The 20,580-nt window shown below is 39.2% G+C and overlaps 1 long non-coding RNA gene and 1 pseudogene across 1 annotated transcript; one reads left to right on the forward strand and one right to left on the reverse strand.

Annotated features, from left to right (window-relative positions):
• The window catches only part of LOC145789121 (mannosyl-oligosaccharide glucosidase GCS1-like), a 377,152-nt pseudogene that overhangs the window by 119,651 nt on the left and 236,921 nt on the right, over positions 1–20,580 (forward strand).
• Positions 78–4,926, reverse strand: LOC145804753 (uncharacterized). The gene is made up of 3 exons (XR_014347129.1): positions 4,634–4,926; positions 3,629–3,878; positions 78–232 (listed from the first exon to the last, which is right to left on the reverse strand). It is a non-coding gene; the product is annotated as an uncharacterized LOC145804753 (long non-coding RNA).

Consider the following 20,580-nt stretch of genomic DNA (forward strand, 5'->3'; position numbering starts at 1 on the left):
ATAAGTTCCCAATGCCATAATCTATTACTTCGTAAACCTTCAGAGTAACAGGACTCACACTCTTTTCAAATAGGGGAAGAACGCTTTGGTCCACCAAGAATTTCCTTAAGTGGCCCACCACAGCTTCCACAGCTTTAAAAGCCTTCAGAGATTCTCCCTGCATCTCAACAATCCTCTCCTCTGAGTTGGCATAATGTGTCACCTCTTCTGCCAGAAGAAAATATTAACCGACCTAGTCATCAGTATGCAAACATACAACAGAGAAAGAAAGAAAAAGGAGCTTAAAGTAATTAGAAAGCAAAAGTCCAATAAGAAAAATACCTGAAACCATTTTAAAGCACAAAACAAAAATGTCTTCATATAAATGAGGGCCTATTCAGAGTGTTTGGAACTATGTACATCAATAGGCATCAAATATTCTCCATCCATAGATAATATAATGCCCAGGATGACTAGCTTTATAATATCTCCGCCAAACTTCTAACATCAACATCTAAGACTGCATACATGTGGTTGGCTGATTTTGACTTTGCTGAGTTGAGTAGCCTTTTCATATTTAAATAGCATTACGTTTTTCTATATTCCTTGTAATTTTTGGTGCTGCAACAGACAATGTATGTTTCTTCTGAAAACTGAAAAGGAAAGGCATTCTAATCCATTGGTGGAACTCCTAATCCAAAGTCTTTAACGAGTCCAAGTACAATTAAGGCCCAAACCTCTTTCCATTCTAATATTTCTAAGCTCAAGATTAGCTCTCATTGTTATGATGGATTTCAACCACTAATAATGAGGGAGGATGCTTGAGTTAGAAGCAAATTGTACAAGTGGCTAGGAAGGTGTTTGAATTGAAAGGCATGGATAACATTTTAGAGGATTAGACTTCTCCAGTAGTGAATTAGCCGGTTTTAATGGAGAAGAAGGATAGAGGCTTAAATATTTACTGGAAGGAGAAAGAAATTAAAAGACTTCTATGTTTCATTATTATGATGGTAAGAAGGGGTGTGAGCCTTTAAGGGAGGTGTGGACTGAAGAAAGCTGTTAGTCCTTTATTTGTCTTCATGGAGAAGTTGGAGAAGAATCCATTTATTTTTTGTCATTGTTATTCATAAGCTGGAAGGAGAAAAAATAAAAATCATGACACATGATGATAGAGCTTCCTTTGTAAATTTAGCACTATTTTGAATTTTATTTGTTGGTTGTTGATTTTTTGTGGCTGTTGGTAGTCGGGATTTGGTTATTTCTATTTTATGCACTTTTTTTTCTTCTTTCTTTTTTTCTTATTTTTCGGTTGTGTAAAGGTTGTGCACCCTCTATACAATTTACTTTCGTTGCTGATTAAACAAAATCATGCCAACTGTAAATCAAGTAAATCAAACAGAATAAAGCCATGAATCAATGGGCAGTGTAATGCCCTCAAAATAACAACATTAAACCCATCAGATAAGACATGCATTTACATATAAGCTAACCACATTCTTTTATTCATTAAAGTTCCATTACATAAGTATTACATGTTAACATCAAAACAAAATGCCCTATGGGCTTACAGCTTTCCAAGTTAACACTTGGTTACAACAAAAGAGTACTAACTCGTTTACACATTAAGCCCTTGGCTTGAAGTTACATGTAATACATCAAAAGTTAAGCGACAAAAGTATGTCCGCCTCTAGCCTCCCAGCTATGTCCTTGGAGGTGGCATGCTACCTGCACTTGAAAATGATATTCCCATATAGGGTGAGCCACAGCCCAGTAGAAATATACTAAACCAACCATGAACAATGACTAAAAGATTAGCAATTGATAGATGGCTAACACAGATACATTCACATAAATTACACATTTATGTCATACAACTTATGAGTCTAAGTTACCTTTCATTTTCCCTTTTTCAACAGATAAGCATGCTAGCTCTATCATCATTTCCATAGATATGTATAAAAACTATATCCCACATTCAGATAAGCATATAACCTATATCCACATTCTCAATAGATATGTATAACAACAATATCCCACATTCACAGATAAGCATATAAGCTGTATCCACACTGTACCAAGATAAGCATATAAGCTCTATCTTCACTTCTCTAGACAAGCATATGAGCTGTATCTACGGAGTTCATCCCCTATCTTCTCCCAACACTATCCGGTTTAGAGGTACATCCCCTATCTTCCCCTAAACCGCGGAGTACATCCCCTATCTCCTCCTCTACACATAACGTATATAAACACATTGGTTCTATATACAATCACCCAATACATACAGTTAATGTATTCTATCAACCGTCAAGTTCCATGACATATTTCATTGATTAGTTTCAGTTTGCCTAATCATCATGCATTGTCTACAACAATCACGACTATCCTCCACCGATAGCCCAAAGCAGTTATTTCTAAACAGAAAATAAATGCACAATGGATATTCAATCAACATTTCATTTCCTCATTTCTCACAATTAATTATCCCAATTAATTAAACAATGTAATTAGGTCGTTATCCATAATTACCATTTCAACCCTTAGGTCCCATTTTCATCAACGATTCAACATTTATTCCATTTCTCTATGCCAAACATGCATCTAGGTTTATTATGAATAAAACCCCAACTTTTGTAAAATTGCACAAAAGCCCCAAACTTTCACAAAATTACCAATCCAAGCCCAACATCTCAAAATACCAAAATTTAAAGACAAAATCCATAGAGAGGAGTAGGGTATCCCTACCTCGAAGTTTAAGCCACAAAGGAGATGAAGACTCGAAGATCAACTTGCTCCAAATCCAAACTTTTTCAGATTAAAACAAAGCTCTCAGTGCCCTCTATCTTTTTAACAAAGGCCCTAGGCTAGATTCACACTCTAGGGAGATCAATTCTTAGAGAGAATATAAGTGTAGAGAGAGAGAGTCTCGAATCTAGGTTTAATAAAAAAAAAAGAAGATGAAAAAGTGATGTTCAAAACGCTACTGTCCGCTGATATAAAACACGCTCGCTCGAGCGAAGCCTTGGTCGCTCGAGCGACCAGACACAGAAAACTCTCGCTCGAGCCAAGAAGTTCTCGATCGAGCGAAGAAAAACCCAGACCGCTCGAGCCAAGAAAAGCAACTCTCAGGTCCAGAACCAGACGCAACACTCGCTCGAGCGAAGCCACCCTGGCTCGACCCACCAGACACGAACCTCACTCTCGCTCGAGCGACCAACTCCTCGCTCGAGCGAAGGTCCAAAAATCTGGGCAGCAACATTAGGCTCCCAAACACAACCAACCTGTAACAAACTTGCCCAACACATCCCATAACTCAATATACAAAGTAAAGAGGATACAAACATGATAATAAACAACTACCAACATCCACGGACACATGTCCAGATCACTGTACAACAAGGGTAAACCCGGGATCGCTATAGGCAGCATAGTAAACTTTCAAAAATTAATAAGCTAGTATAAACATGAAAGGGAAAAAATGATGTGAACAAAAAATTGTCAGCTATAAATTCATAAATTCAATCTAGCATAAGACCAATAGGGCCAATAATTGCCACCAAAATCGAAAGGCAACATCGTAGATGATGCACATGGAAAAAATCCAGTAATAGTAAACAATTTAGTAGCTTTTGAAGCAACTAAAGAATACCACTTGAGAGAACCCGAATGGAGGCACCGGTGCTTTCCTGTATTGACTTGATTAAAGAGCCTTGCTTTCCAATTAGATTAATGGCTTGCGTGGATGCCACCAAAAATCGGATTGAACAAAATGCAGCTCCAGGCACTTTACGATCACCCTCACTCTCAGGTAGTCCATTGACACGTTTGAATACTCTTATTACAGCATCCATTGCAGGGGATAATGGTGACTCCAGTTCTTCCTTTCCAGATATTAGAACCTGTAAGTACAGGAAAAATAATTCAGTTGGGAATTAGAATGGAATGCCTGAACAGGAAACAGAAACATATGCAAAAATAAACAAGGTTTTCGTGAAATCAAAGGTCATAATATCAGAGCAACATACAACTATAATAGAAATTTCAGTACGCTCACTTCTATTATCCAGCTACTGAACTGAAAGTTGCAAGTTGCATTGCAATCATCAAATTCAAGACATTATTATCTTAATAAAAGACCATGTTGGTGCAAAAATGCTGCTTAAGTTCCATTTTGCATAGTTGAGGGCCATGAGGCAAAAACTAAGCAAAAAGAAGCATAATTGTTATTGAGAAAAAGAAGAACTCACATGTCCAAGACTTTTTTAAACATTCTAATTCTCTCTCTTTCTCCCTGATTTGACTGATCACTGATCACGATTGACACCAAAATACAGTATTTTTACATTCATATGTTCAGTATTATAGTGATTTTAAACTGTATAATATTCAAATTAAAAAATTTCATGTAGAACAAAAATGAAGGTGAAAAGAAGAAATTCAAAGAGTAAATTAAGCAAACATATATATAAACCATGAAACAAAGGAGGGAGCTTTTACTTGAGGGAGTCGAATTTGGAGATTAAGAGCGAATTTGGAGATCACATAGGGTCGTCGACCTAGAGCTTAAGATTAAAGCCTTGAAGATAAAAAAATAAAATATAAATAAATAAAGTGAGAGAGAGAGAGAGAGAGAGAGAGACAAGAGAATACATACCAATGTTAGGGTTTACGAGGGCAACAACTTGCTCAGCAAATTTGAGCTCTCTAGAATCCCTGGTTCCTTATATTATAGTGTGCTTCGACATTGATGCTCTGCAGATTCAAGCTCTTGCCGATGGAGGAGTCGGAATGAGAGTGAGATGAGTAGCGCGAAGATGGAGATGGAGATGGAGATGGAGATGTGGAGAGAGAGAGAGAGAAAGAGAGAGAGAAATTTGAACGTGAAAATGAGAGAAGAGGGAAAAAGAAATCATAGGCGCCAAAGGGTTTGAGGAAATTTGGAAAAATTGGGGATTTTGACTATTTCTAAGAATATATATTGATCACACTATGGGATTTCATTTATTTTTTTGTTAAAATATTTTTTTTTTGTATTTAATGCAATTTTTTTCTTTTGATTTTCATTTTTTTTTAGTTACTAAAGTTGAAAATTTATTTGTTTCATTTTTATTTTAATGAAAAAAAATTATTATTATTTTTTATTTGGTAGAAGTATGGGTAATATTTTAATGAAAAATATTTTATATTAAAATAAAGTTAATTTTTGTGGTCAATGAAAAATATTTTTTTGCGCCCATTTTTTTTGGTTACTAAAAATCAGGAACTAATTTTTTGTGGTAGAGGAGAGGGAGCGGCAATAGTGGTGAAGTTGGTGGATAAGAGGTGATGGTGGTGGTGGTGGTGGTGACGACGAAGGAGATTAGTGGTGAAGTTGTGGTAGTGGTAGAGGAGATGGAATGGCGGTGGTGGAGGAGAGGTAATGATAGTAGTAGTGGCAGTAGTGGTGGTGGTGGTGGTAGTAGAGTGGTAGTGATGGTGGTAATAATATTAGTTGTAGAGGTGGAATGGCAATAGTGGTAGCAGTGGTGGTAGTGGAATGGCATTTGTTGTAGTGGTGAATGTGGTAGAGGAGATGGGTGATGAGAGAGGGGGATAAGTGTGAGACAAATAGAGAAAAGACAGAGACAAAGAGACAGAGACAGGGTGATGAGTGAGAGAGAGAGAGAGAGAGAGAGAGAGAGAGAGAGAGAGAGAGAGAGACAAAGTGGTCGCTAAAAGTGCATTTTCTTGTAGTGGATCGATAAATTGAAATTTAATTATTTAAAATTAAAAAATTAGAAATTTTAGTTTGAGATATTGAAACACCCACAAGACTTGTGGTTAGAAATCCCATTTTACATATAATATATATATATATATATATAGATTTAATAAGAATTTATATTCGTTTTAGATATTTTTTTAATATACAAATTATTTTTTAAATTTTTTTTATAAAAATAATTTAACATCTCATCAATAACCATAATGTATGGGAGAAGTTGAAAAGGGTGTAGGAGTAGGTATAAGAGAAGTCAAAAAGACTTGTGGGTTGGGAGAAGTCAATAAATGCTGAAGTTTTTTTTTTTTTTTAAATCAAAAATTTAGAAAAGTAAGATTGGGATATTGAAACTCCCACAAGGCATGTGAGTTAGAAACCCTTTTTTCTTTATAAGATAGATAGATAGATAGATAGATTTAATAAGAATTTATGTTTGTTTTAGATATTTTTTTAATATACAAATTATTTTTTTAAAGATTTTTTTATAAAAATAATTTAACAATCTCATCACTAGCCATAATGTATGGGAAAAGTTGAAAATGGTGTAGGAGTAGATATGTGAGAACTCAAAAAGTGGGTTGAGAGAAGTCAATAAATGCTGATTTTTTTTTTTTAAATCAAAAATCTACCATTGCTTTTAAAAATATTTTCTAAGTGATTCACCAATTTTATATAATTCACTCTAAAATGGATTTAGTTGGTTGAAAATCTACCACGGCTTTGAAAAGTATTTTCTAAGTGATTTACCAATTTTATATAATTCACCCTATAATGGATTCAATAGTGAAGTCCATTGAAAATAACTTATGCATAAAATGAAACATTAGGTCTATGTTGGACTATTATGTCACATGATTGATTTATTACTAATTTGTGCCAACATTCAAATGAAAAAAAGAAGTTAAGTATGTAGGACAATCTTCACTGTATTTAAAAGATTTAATTCTATTGTGTACAAAACAACAACTAGAATTTAAAGAAATAAAGAAAATGAGAGAATTTGTTTGATTACAAAAATCAAACTTGAAATAATAAATAAATAAATAAAAACAGATTTTATTTTGTTACAAAAACAAAATTAAAACCTGATTTAAATAAATAACAATAACACAAAAATTAATTAAATAACTTACTTGATTTAATTTCTTCGAATTATAATCTGATCAAGTCCAGTGTTTGACACTGTGTCCTTAAGACAGATTCATCCTCTCCATAGTGCTTTCAGAATGTGGACGTCTATCTCCCAGGATAAAATGATCTACTACAAACAATAGCAGCACTACAAATTGTTTGTCTACCGAACACACAAAGTGTTTATACTCTCTCTGACAAGAAAATAATGCAGCAAAATGAAGATGATGTTTGCAGAATTATGAAGGACGAAAATTAGAGTTGCAAAATCCAAATGAGGGTTGTCCTATTTATAGACGTAATGGTGGCTATAGGTTTTGAATTGAATAAGTATGAAACCTGTTGGTTTTGAATTCAAACAATTTGGATCTGTTGGATTACAATTCAAACAGATAACAAAAATGGGAAGGGCCTTGTTTGGGTGTACAGTAAATCCAGATCAGGATATTTCCGGTTTAATACGGGAAGGGCCCTGTTTGGATGTACAGAAAAACCAAACCAGTTTAATTTGAATTTTGGATTTTATTTTACCAAAAATAAAATTAAATTCAAATATTTTTGACCCAAAAAGATTAGTATTGGGCCGGACAAGCCCAACCCAACCACACACCACGCACCCGTGCCCAAGCCAAGCCCAGCCCAGCCCGCCCGACCGGACGGACGAACGGCGCGCGCGCGCGTGTGTGGTGGTTTTTTGAGTCCAATGGGTCTAGCCCATTTTGCCCATAACCTCTCCCTCTAAAACACTTGGGTACCCCTTGGGGCACACCCTAAGTACCAAACCCAAGCCTTATAAACCCATTCAAAACCTCCCACCAAATTAATGTGGGACAAGCCATTTTACAACCTTAAGGAATTTCCACCAAAACTCCATTTCCATGGAGCACATTTTGGCTTCAATTTCCCATTCACTCGGTAATGGTTTTGAGCAACCAAATATACCACGTGAATCACAACGCGACATAGAACGCGTTACCACTTTAACCCATGAAAATCGACGCACGGGGCCCACATAAAAAATAGACCGAACTTAGGAAAAAATTCTGGATCCAGAATTTTATAACCATTTCATGAATGGAATTTGATGACAACGGAAATGCAACAAAATGCAGATTTATCGAAAGAGTATAAGTCGAAAAATATCTTGCATCAGGATAGGTAGTTTTCGGCCTTGAACCTTCCCTAGTGATAACCTATCAGACTTACTGGCTAACCAATGGACACGATGCCTTGAATTGTTCAGCCGTTTGTGTAAGCCAAGAATAGAGATTTCACACAAAATATCTTCTAACACATCGTGGTTCTCACTGTTGTGTTCATTTTGGCCTTGAACGCGCCTGGTTTTCATAAGTGTTTCTAGAGAATTTAGCCTTTTCATTCTCATAGAACCGGCCCCAGTTCAACACTCATATAGGTGATTCTTATTGTGAGTATCTCCTTATACTCGTCTTGATTTATGTCTCAATGAAGATATAAGTAATCATTAAAAGCAAAGCTTATCCTTATACCCCTGCATACAACATATGTTGCAGATATCACTCTCACCATAGGAATGGGTAGGGAATTTTTAATCCCTTGGTGATTTCTGGTGAGCCATACATAACTTAGTTGTCCCTTTGAACTTAGTTCTTGGGATCTCCAGTCATATAAATAGGGTTACCATTATGACGACTCTTATGTAATAGGCTTTAATCCCATTCCCTTCGATGAACTATACACTAGCTCTTTTGTCAAACCTTTTGTTAACGGATCTGCAATATTCTCTTTAGATTTTATATAATCTATAGATTATTCCGTTTGACAACAATTGCCTTACGGTATTATGTCGACGACGAATATGTCGTGACTTACCGTTATATATATGATTCTGTGCCTTGCCTATTGCAGATTGACTATCACAATGAATGCAAATAGCTGGCACAAGTTTTGGCCACATTGGAATGTCTTCTAAGAAGTGACGAAGCCATTCTACTTCTTCTCCTGCTTTGTCCAAAACAATGAACTCGGATTCCATTGTGGATCGTGCGATGCAAGTTTGTTTCGTGGATTTCCAAGAAACAGCAGCGCCTCCTAGAGTAAAGACATATCCACTTGTGGATTTTGAATCTTTAGTATCCGATATCCAATTTGCATCACAATAACCTTCAAGTACTGCTGGATATCGAGTAAAGTTCAAACCATGATCACGGGTGAATCTTAGATATCTAAGAACCAGAATGATCGCTTTCCAATGGTCTTCTCCGGGGTTACTAGTGTACCTACTCAATTTACTAATAGCATAAGCTATATCAGGACGAGTAATATTCATTAGGTACATTAGGCTTCCAATGATTTGGGAGTATTTTAACTGAGACACTGCATCACCTTTATTTTTCGATAAATAAAGACTGATATCTACAGGTGTTCTAGCTAAATTCAAATTATCCTTGATAAATTTATCAAGAATTTTCTCAATATAATGAGATTGAGATAATGCATATCTGTCAGATGTTTTAGTAATTTTCGTTCCTAATATAACATCTGCGACCCCCATATCTTTCATATCAAATATTTTGTTATGCATCTGCTTAGTTGATTTGATCATGTTTTGACTGCTTCCAATGATAAGCATGTCATCTACATAAAGACAAAGTATGACATATCCTTGGTCAGTGTTTTTAACATAGATGCATTTGTCACATTCGTTTATCTTAAACCCATTAGTAAGCATTGCATGATCAAATTTTTCATGCCATTGCTTAGGTGCTTGTTTTAATCCATAAAGGGATTTTACAAGTCGACAAACTTTCTTTTCTTGCCCTGATACTACAAACCCTTCGGGTTGCTCCATATAGATCTCTTCATTTAGATCACCGTTTAAGAAAAGTTGTCTTAACATCCATTTGATGTATTTCTAAATTAAACAACGCTGCTATAGAAATAAGCATGCGAATGGATGTTTATTCTTATCACAGGGGAATATATGTCAAAATAGTCCAGACCTTCCTTTTGTCTGTAACCTTTAACAAGTCTTGCTTTATACTTGTCAATTGAACCATCTGCTTTCATTTTTCTCTTGAATATCCATTTATATCCAAGAGGTTTAGAACCTGGTGGAAGATCCACCAATTCCCAAGTATGATTTTGCATAATGGATTCAATTTCATTATTAACAGCCTCTTTCCACAAAGGTGCATCAGGACCTGTCATTGCTGCCTTAAAGCTTTGAGGTTCATTTTCTAACAGGTATGTCAGAAAATCTGGACCAAAGGATTTTGATGTTCTCGTTCTCTTACTTCGTCTTGGTTCATCATCCGTTAAATCCTGTTGGTTGAGACTATTACTAGTCTCTTGTGTTTGATTGTCATTAGTCTATTGACTTTGTGTACAATCATAAGTTCTTTTCTGTGAACTTAATTCCTGTCCTTTCTTGTAAGGAAAGACATGTTCAAAAAACACAGCATTCCTTGACTCTATAATAGTGTTCACATTTATATCAGGTATTTCTGATTTATAAGTCAGAAATCGCACTACTATTCTGTGCATAACCAATAAACACACAGTCTACTGTTTTTGGTCCAATCTTAGTCTCTTTTTTTTTTTTTTTTTTTTTTAGGAACAGGAACTTCAACTTTCGCCAAACATCCCCACACTTTTAAGTATTTGTAGGAAGGTGGTCGACCTTTTCACAATTCATACGGAATGCTTTTGGTTTTGTTGTGAGGTATTCTATTAAGAACATAATTAGCAGACAATATTGCTTCCCCCCACAAGTTCTGTGTTAAGCCTGAACTTAGTAACATGGCATTCATCATTTCTTTTTAGGGTTCTATTCTTCCTTTCAGCAATTCCATTTTGCTGTGGAGAATAAGGTGCTGTAGTTTGGTGAATAATGCCATGTTGTGCACAAAATTCATCTAATGGTGCATCATATTCACCACTCCTATTACTTTTGATATAAATCAATGAATTTTAAAACAAATTTAAGAAAAAACCAAAATAATTATGACTACTCAAGTCAGAATTAATGTTTTGACAAAATCATATCCTCAAAAGTTTTTGCCTAAGAATCAAACAATTCAAAAACTCATTTGATTGTATACATTCTTGCAACTCAATAACAAATAAATGTCACTGTCATAAAAATATTTGTGACAGAAGAAAATTAAATTATCTCAACTAATGCAAGAGATACACCCCCATATTAATAAAATGGTTCATGGTTTAACAAATTCTACTACGCAAGTAAAATAATTATTAATGACATCTCATGTCACATAATTCAATAATCAACGTAAAAGATTTCTTAAATTACTTCCCAATTAAACGAACCGATATAATTACATACATCTTCATGTTTAAATTTCTCTGGTGTTTAAACACCCATTCAAAATTGATTAGAAATATTCAAATAACCTGCTTATGTCCAAAGTCGACATAACAATTTATCATTCCAAATCACTTGAAATTATTGTTAAGAAATAACTTGAGTTGATATCATACATGCATATCAAACGCATCAACTAAAAATAATGAATTAACAAAATAAATTAATCATGCACGATCCCATCACTTGCATCATGAAATAAAAGGATTCTCAACTCATAAATAAAATCCAACGCATTTAAACTTTAAACTTGACAAAACATACCTTCATTTAATAAGTTTGATTTGTACATAAATAAACAAATTAAATATGCATTAAAATGTTCTTGTGAATATATATATATATATATTTCCCGACTCAAGTGCAGAAACAATTTGTAGACACCCCATTTTTGACCGACCTTAAGACTCAGACGTCACCAGTTGAGCGCTTGGTGATATTGCATATTGTGCTCGTTCAGAAGTTTTAGAGTCTCGGCTGCGAGCCTTGCCTCTAGACTTCCGGACTCTTTTGTGCTTTGCCTCAGTTTGCGAATCAAGCTCCGTTTTCTCTTCCCAAAGGGAGGGAGAGGTCTCGTAGATCATCTCTCAGTGGCCATAGGCTACGTTTCGTGGTCGTAGGCCGTTTTGCCCGTTTGGAGTCCGGTTTCCGATTTTTCGGAGCCGTTGGCCGTGTGCCTCGGTTCGGGACCGCTTAACCACCTCCGTTTGCTCCAGTTTTTGGCATGCATCTTATTTACTCCCTTTTGAGGGACACTGCAGTCCGAGAGACCAACTTCGTGGTCGGACACCACTTCCGGTGCCTAACGGCCCACTTTCGGGGCCCCAAACTGTGTGTTTTGGCTCCCGAACCTTCATTCTGCATTTTTGGGCTCCGACCCAAACTTGAGATAGTCATATTTTGAGGTCCTTTTCATGTTTGATTAAGGACTTTTTGCTGTTTGAGATCTCCTCCTATCACTTGCTTCTTTAACGCTCTTTTAGGCCTATTTTTGCATGGTATTTTAGGCTTACTTGTGAGCTGTTTCGGACTTGGTCATAAACTACAAAGTGTCTTTTTTTAAGCCCCTCTTCAACTTTGTTGAATGGATCTCAACCATTTGGGTCCAGAAGCTACCACTTGCCTTTATATCCCACTTTTTGGCCTTTTTGGGGGGAAATTTGAATTTCAATTCCCCCCCCCCCATTTTTCCCCCTCTTTTCCACCTCTTTTGCTTATAAAACCAGCAGCTCCCAGCTGTGTTTTGGGGTTACAAAATTTCCCTTTGAGCTCTTGCCTTATATCTCTCTCTCTATATATCTCCAAGCCCCAAAACCCTCAAGTTCCTACACCCTTCTCTACACCACCACCTAGCATCATACCTCCAACCTCCATTGCAGCCATTTGAAGTTGTTTTCCAGAGCCTAGGAGTGCTGCAGCTCAAGCCAAAGAGCTGCCAAAGACAAGTCTTCAAGGGTGAGCTTCCATTTTCCCTTTTCTACCCTTTTCTTGATCTATTTGTAAGTCATTCTTGCTTGCTGTTTTGGACTCCGACCCTAACTGGAACTAGGCTTATTTTGAGCCATTTTTTTCATGTTTGTTTAAGGGCCTCTCACTGTTTGAGGCCTCCTTGTTGCACTTGCTTCATTATCCCTCTTGTATGCATATTCCTTGTGTAGTATTTTTGGCCTATGTATAAACTGTTTTGAGCTCTATCATGAACTGAAAAGTGGCTTATTTTGAGCCCTTCTTCAACATTGTTGAAGGGCTCATTGCTGTTTGAGGCTTTCATTTATCAGTTTCCTTTATATCTCTCTTTTGGCCATGTTTTTGCATGATTTGTTAGCCCCTTTTGCTTCTGTTTTTGGGCTGTGGTCCGAACTACAAATGGCCTTATTTTGACCCCATATTCATGTTTAATTAAGTGTCTTTCACTGTTTAAGGCACCCTTTATACACTTTGTGTTATATCTCTCTTTTTGGCCTTATTTTGTATAGTATTTTAGGCTTGCATGCATACTGTTTTGGGTCCGGCCATCAACTGTAAAGTGCATTATTTTTTTCCCCTCTTCAACATTGTTGAAGGGATCCTTTGTGTTTGAGGCCAGCAACCACCACTTGCTTCTTTGACCCTCTTTTGGCCCATTTCTTGCATGAGAGCTTAGCCATGCCTGCGTTGGTTTTTGTGGTTTTTTGTGAACTGTAAAAGGTCATATTTTGGGCCCCTCTTAAAAATTTTTGAAGGGCCCTTATCTGTTTAGATCCTGCAGCTGTGACTTGCTTCTTTATCTCACATTTAGGGCCATTTTTGCATGCTAGTTTTGCCCTATTTGTGTTTACTGTTTGACCTTGCTTAGAGCTGCAAACATTCTTGTTTTAGGGCTGCCTTGAATCTGTCTTCACATGTCATAATCAAATAATGCATGTTTTGTATAGCTATAGGCCATTGTATGGGCCTAGTTTTGCATTTCGGTTTCATTCCATGCATCGGGAGCCATGCTTTTATGATTCGGGACTGTTTTGGGGCATATTTTAGCGCTGAAATTTACATGCTTGTATGCCATATTCCATGCCTTGCCATGTCTTGTTAGAGTGGCATTTTGTGCCTTAGGGTCGGTCCTCGGTTTGCGTGCATGTGTGCACGCATTCCGAGTTGTCTCATTTCCATCTTATGGCCTCCTATGTGAGTGTGGATGAGGTCCACTTGTGTTGGTGTAAGCCCATTGTGCATTGTGTATGCCATTTCATTTCATAGCATTGCGTATGCTAGGTTGTACGTTAGCGCATTGTGTATGCCATGTTATCTCGTGCATCGTCTATGCCATTTCATAGCATTGTGTATGTTAGGTCGCATCTTAGTTGCATTTCATGCATATCATGCATATTGCATCGTGCTTGGGATAGGAGTTAGCCTGAGCACGGGAAACGAGGTACGTTTCGTACTCCGAGTGACGGAACGTGTCTCAATTTTCCAGTCACCGACACTCCGGATTATCCATGATGGAGTTAGGTTTTAGTTGAGTTTTCATGTGCATTCATTCTATATTGAGTTGCACATTTCGACTCCTCGGCCATCATGCATCGATATGCGTGATTGGTGGCACGAGGATCGAGACATGCACACATTTGTGAAAATACATTGCTATGCCCCTTTCCTGCTCTCTGTTGCAGCAAGTTAAGAAATAGCAACCTTCCGGAGCTTGGCGCGCTTTCCAAGGATAATCGCAAAACAGAGGCTAATTGGGACATCCCAGTGGATTTCCGCGCAAGGCAGCCCAAACATACATCATCCATCAGAGTTAAGGCAGTCCCTGGCTTGCATGCCAGTTTATTATTTTTCTTAGTTAATTTGTAAATTAATTAGGAATTTGTTTATATTCGGACTGTATTATTTGGACTGTATTATTTGGGACTGTATATTATTTTATTCGGACCCTCTGCGTGAGGGCAATGTTGTAATAAGTGTGCGTGTGTGTGTTGTATGTCTTCCAACCCCACGTCTTTCTCCCTTTTATTTACCAGCTTATGATGGTTAGATTAGGGCATGTTTCAATTAGCATACAGTATGATAGCATGTTTGCATTCATTCATCTGTTGTGCATGCACCGGGCTCGGCGCATCATACTAACTGCATTGTATTTTCAATTCGGAGTTGAATACATGTTAGCTGTAGCATTCATATGCCATGTTTAGAATAGCCGAGCCTGCTATAGTTGTATTTTTGCATGTGTTGCATTAGGCATTTCTGTATAATTAGGATCATGCATGGATTTCTAATGAGCTTCTTTTTTGGCTTGGAGTACTCGGTAAGTTTTATGCTTTAGCATCCTTGCATGCGTGTGAGTGACTACCATGAATAGCATGCTTACCATGAGGCTAATTGCTTATGTGATATAACTGCCTGAATGCCTGTGGGTGAAGGTTGGGTTACTTGGATTGGAATAAATCATCAACTGTTCGTTTTAAGCCCACTAGATAGTGGCAAAACCATCTTTTCTAAGCCCACACGAGGGTGGCAAAATCTGCATTTTAAGCCTACTTGCGAGTAGTAAACCATCTTTCAAAAACAAACATGAAATGTTTTGTTCCAATTCAGGCGATCCAGTCTATACTTGTATGCTGTGCGCATCACATAGTAAATCTAGGCTAATAACCGAAATAAGAACACATAAAGTTTTCAAAAATAGATATCATGGTTAGTAGAGGCCGATCTTTGATCGGGCGAGCGGGGGTACTCACGAAGTGACCTTCCCCAATCGTACCCAAGTTCCCGAGCCGAGGCAACTTTGGTGATGACGGACACGTGGCCTTAGGCGAACGAGTCAGGGTTTCCTAAATTTCCCCAAAAATAAAATATTTAGGTGGCGACTCTGTATCTGGCAAAGCAGTCCATGTTTGGCACTTCTTTCAAAAAATCTGTTTTCTCAAAACGATTTGCCGGATTTGGACTCTTTGGTTCAGACTTAGAACCGTGACAATTTGAGAGTCCTGAGCTGTAGTGACCCCAAATGAGCAGAACGGGAGCTCGTTCCTCCCGGGGTGTTCGGAGACGTCTACAGTTTCTGGCGACTCCGCTGGGGATTTAGAGAACTTGACTCGAACTCATGATATCTGTTTTTGACTACACTTATGTGTTTCTTTGCATTGCATGTGCATTGGTGCGCCTAGGACACCGTGTTTGCCATCTGCTATTCCTGAACAGTTTGCCGGAGGCTTGTCTTGTCAAGGCATGACCATAAGGCTGACCGGTTGTGGGCTCTGCCAGTATGGGAACACAAACCCCGGTTTTACCGGGGCACCCTTTTTGATCATTCAACCTAGTGCATATTCGGATCCATAGTGACCATTCCAAACTAGGACAGGTTGCTTACCCGATTTAGGTTGTTTGAAACCGCTGCATGCGTAGTGAAGCCCTAACTCCTGACAAAATAGGGCAGGGAAACCCTACCCCCTTATAGGGGTGTTTTGGCTCTCAATTATCTATTATGTGCTTTTAGAGTGTGTCTCTACAGGAATGCATGTATCAGTTTGCAAGTTTGGGCATCAGGCCTGCGGGCACCAGTTCAGTATTTTGGGATTCAGTTTACCTAAGGGTATCAGATTTGAGGCTGAATTTTGGGGGCAGAATTCAGTAGAAGGCACAGTCATCCTGCTACACTCATATCTGTTTTGGTGAAGTTGAGCTGAGGTGCTGTTTTGTTTTCTCTTTTGCTAGGGTAGTCCTGGAACCATAGATTCAGAAGGCTCCGATATCCCCCGAGGTTCATCGAACTTGTGCTGATAGACTTTGTCAGGTCAGAGATTCAGTTCAAGGGCAATCAGTGTTCCTTTGCCAGAGGCAGGGTAAAAGGGCCAGTCAGGCACAAATCACCAGTTCAGCAGTTACCAGATCAGTGGCCCTTATCCACCCCACCAGTGAACAGTCAGGCTGAGGTCTCAGTTTCTATTGCAGGGATAGATACTAGTCAGTTAGATGGATCAGCAGAACACATTAGGAATGGAGGCAATGATGCGCCAGATGCAAGAAAGTATGAAACTCATGCAGCAAGATGCTGTCCGCCAAGCTGAATTTTCCAAACAGCAGACTGCGATCATGGCCCAGCAGGCCGAGCTAATCACCAGGCTGCAACAGCAAAATGGAGCATCTGCTTCACACCAAGCCCCTCCCCCACCAGGAGCTCCAGCGCCTGGGGAGGCACCAAATGTCCAGGGAGATACGAATATTTCGAGAGGACTGGCTCCGCCCCCGATCTTACCCCAGCTGTCTAAAGCACCGATCAACCTACCGGATTCTCCCTTTGAGTTCGAGGTAGACCATACAGCGTTGAAGTTGAGCAAGCTTGAAAAGTTGTTCAAAAAATCCCAGGGGGTAAAGTCCATCCCGGACATTGAGGACGGGTACACCGACGCAGCTATGACACTGCCGGACAGGTTCAAGATGCCTCACATCGACCGTTTTGACGGGTCAGGAGATCCCATGGTCTACCTGAGTTTGTTTTCAGATGTTCTGCACCCGATGGGCTTGACAAGATTACAGAAGCTTTCCCTTTTTGGCAGGACCCTGTCGGGTATTGCGGCTATTTGGTACGCCAAATTGGAGGATTCAGTGAAACGAAACTGGGATGAAATGGCTGAGGCCTTCGTTGCGCAGTACTCCTATAACACGCAAATCGAGGTCACAACCCGTGATCTTGAGATAACAAGGCAAGAGCCTAAGGAGAGTTTTTCTGATTTCGTAGCCCGCGGGAGGGCCAATGCTTCAATGATGACCCTTAGGCCCACTGACAAAGATCAAATTCGGATGATTGTACGCAATCTCCAGCCCAAGCTTATGTAGAAAATGATCGTTCTCCCCTTCCCCACCTTTTCTGATCTGCATGAGATGGGAGTACAGATTGAGGACGCTATGAAGCAGGGCCTTCTTGACCAGGAGAAAGAGCAGCCCAGGAGGGCATTCTCCCGCAATTCAAATGCGACCACCAGTGGTGATGCAGTTGCAAGATCTTCTGATGTGGGCATGGTTACCACCTCCGCATCAAAAACAGCTACCCCATTCATCGGTGCGTCCAGGAGTAGCTCACAAGAAACCAAATATCCACCTCGAGTCAAGAGGGTTTTCACCCCACTTCATATGCCTTTGTCAAAAGCTCTAGAGGTCTTAATCCGGAAAGGACATCTGAAACCGTTGGAACAACGGCCCCTACCCGATCCTATCCCTGCAAAGCATGATCAGACTAAATACTGCGCCTACCATCAACAAACCGGTCATGACACCGACAGTTGCTTTCGTCTGCGCCATGATGTACAAGATCTGTTTGACAACGGGGTCATTGCCGCACCAAGTCCTACAAAGTCTATCGGCACTTGATCAGTGAATTTGTGGGGGGATAATGCGATCTGATCAGAGGTTGAACCAGCTGTAGGTGGCACTCGATTTACTCCAGATGTGGGAAGGACAGACACTGTTTTGAGCATTTGCGAATGCCAGTTTCTGACTTGGGCATTCAGTCAGTCTTGTCATTTTGTATTGAGTCAGTCTTTTCATACTGAGTCAGTCGGGTCTGTCTTGTTGTATCGAGTCAGTCCTGTTTTGTTGAAGTCTGGTGATTTCGGGGGTGTTACCTCGGACATCACTTGCTTGTTTTGAGCTTGTCTTTTTTGGCTTTCTTTTGAGTCTGTTCCTGCCGGGGAGCCAGTTGTACCAACAAAATTGAATGAAACAGCAGTGGTTTTTCATGCTTTTGTGCTTGCTTCTGTCTTGTGCCAATTGTGCCAGAAAGTTTGAATGAAACGGCAGTACTTTTCGCCTACTCTTCTGCACCCCAAAATCATTGCATTGACCTAAGTTTTTCAAAACTTTTTGAACACTGCGGTGAAAACAAAGAGGAAGGAATTCCTCGGATTTTGAAAAATTTTGATCAATTGAGAGAAAGAGAGGCGTGCTAAGCCCGTCAATGAATGAAATCATGCTTATTAGCGTGAGTACTGAGAAGGACCCTGGCTTGATCCAGACTGGTTTCACACTATCTTCAGCGCGAGCGATTTGTCGCTTTCTTAAAAATTTTCAAAAACAAAATGTTTTGCGCGGTCCTGCGAAGACTTGTGTGGAATCGCTTTTGAGACTGTGCAGCTTAGGATCGCTCTCAGCCTCGAGACTTGAGCCCTTGTTTTCAAACCTTGGACTTAAATTCAGAATGTTCAACGGCCAACCACAATGTGGGGCCTATGTGGCCAGATTCAAAGCAGCCCTCGAACAAGGGGCAAGAAAGTCAGATCAAGAAGATCAGATCTCATCAGAAAAAGCTTGTAAAGCTAGAACAGAAGCACCCCTCTAACTAGGGGCAAAAATGTCTGATGTGCTCCAAGAACCGAAGATGGGTTCTTCAGCGAATCAATACAGCAGCCGTTCTCCTGGATTCAGACGACTTCAGGATCTCAAAACCATTGGACATGGACAAAGCTACACTTTTACCCTTGAGAGGCTCGCTGGGCCGAAAACCCGGAAGGGCGACCCAGGCAAAAGTTAAAGCAAGAAAAGAACAAAAAGAACAAAAAAGAGAAAAGAACAAAAGAACAAAAAAGAAAGATGCAAAAAAAAGAACAAAAAAAAAAAGAAAATCGAAAAAGAATGAAAAGACACAAAAATTGAAACAAAAAAAGAAGAACAAAGCTCGCAAGGTTGAAAACCCGCAACGGGCACCTTGGCAAAAGTTAGAGCCTAAAAAGGAGAGGTTAATACCGGAGTGTACCTTAACCCCGAACTACGTGAGGCTTGATTCCCATCTTTGGGATACGTAGGCAACTTCATTCTGAAGTCCAGCCGTAAAACACTTCAAACTCAACTATGTCCATGTAATGGTTTTGATCATCTTCGCTTTCTCTGTATCTGAGAATTTGGTTGTGTTCGTCACTCTGAGGACTGCCTACAATGCACTGCGGTGCCATCCAAACAAGGGGCAACTTTCCGTTGCCATTCAAAACGCCGCATCGTCATTTCAAACAAGGGGTAACTTTCCGTTGCCATTCAAAACGCCGCATCGTCATTTCAAACAAGGGGCAACTTTCCGTTGCCATGCAGTGTCCTTTAAACAAGGGGCAATTTTCCATTGCTATGGGTCCGAGGTTGTGCATCTCAAGAGTAGGTTCCGTGCTCATTGAGCAGTGGTCGTTTGCAAAAATAGTTTTTGAGAATTTTTACTGAGGTTAACTAACCTTCTCGAAAAGTATTCCATTTTCAAAACTGGACCATTTCTTGGACCCAAAAGAGGAAAATTTTCAGTGCTCATGGCCTGACTTGCATGATTTTAAATCAGAAAATTGAACAAGCATGTTAATCTAACTCTCATTTTGGTCAAATTTTTTTTTAGGAGAAAACTAAAACAAAAAATGGTCAAAATGATGAACTAGGGGCACAGTTGAGTCAGGCTTACTGTCTTTCCCATTGTCAACATACTTGCCAAGAAGGGCACTCTACCTGCCAGAATAGGGCACAACTGAAGTTAACAACAAAGGGTTGAAAGCTCTCACCTCCTCCAAGCAACGAGGTATCAAGCAAAGTGCGAAGCACGAACTAGAATGGGGCAAGATATTCCACTCCATCATCTGGACAGATCTTATCACGTCCAAACTCCCCAGCAAGGCATCATTAACTGATGTTAGCTACAGATTTGCTACACACCCAGTTGTAGCGCAACCTTTCCGCGGGAGGAATTCACTAGCTGTGAGTGGAAGAAAAAGAATCTAGCAGAATGCTAGGGGCACGAGCCCACAATTTGCTGTTTATCCATCAACCACCCAGGGGAGGGATGAAAAATGAGAGATTGAAGAATAGAGAGATGTGCGATAAGAGGAAAAGTGAGAAGAGG

The sequence above is a fragment of the Camellia sinensis genome, chromosome 12 (assembly GCF_055761805.1).
Source record: "Camellia sinensis isolate YWXY chromosome 12, ASM5576180v1, whole genome shotgun sequence".
Taxonomy (NCBI): Eukaryota; Viridiplantae; Streptophyta; class Magnoliopsida; order Ericales; family Theaceae; genus Camellia; species Camellia sinensis.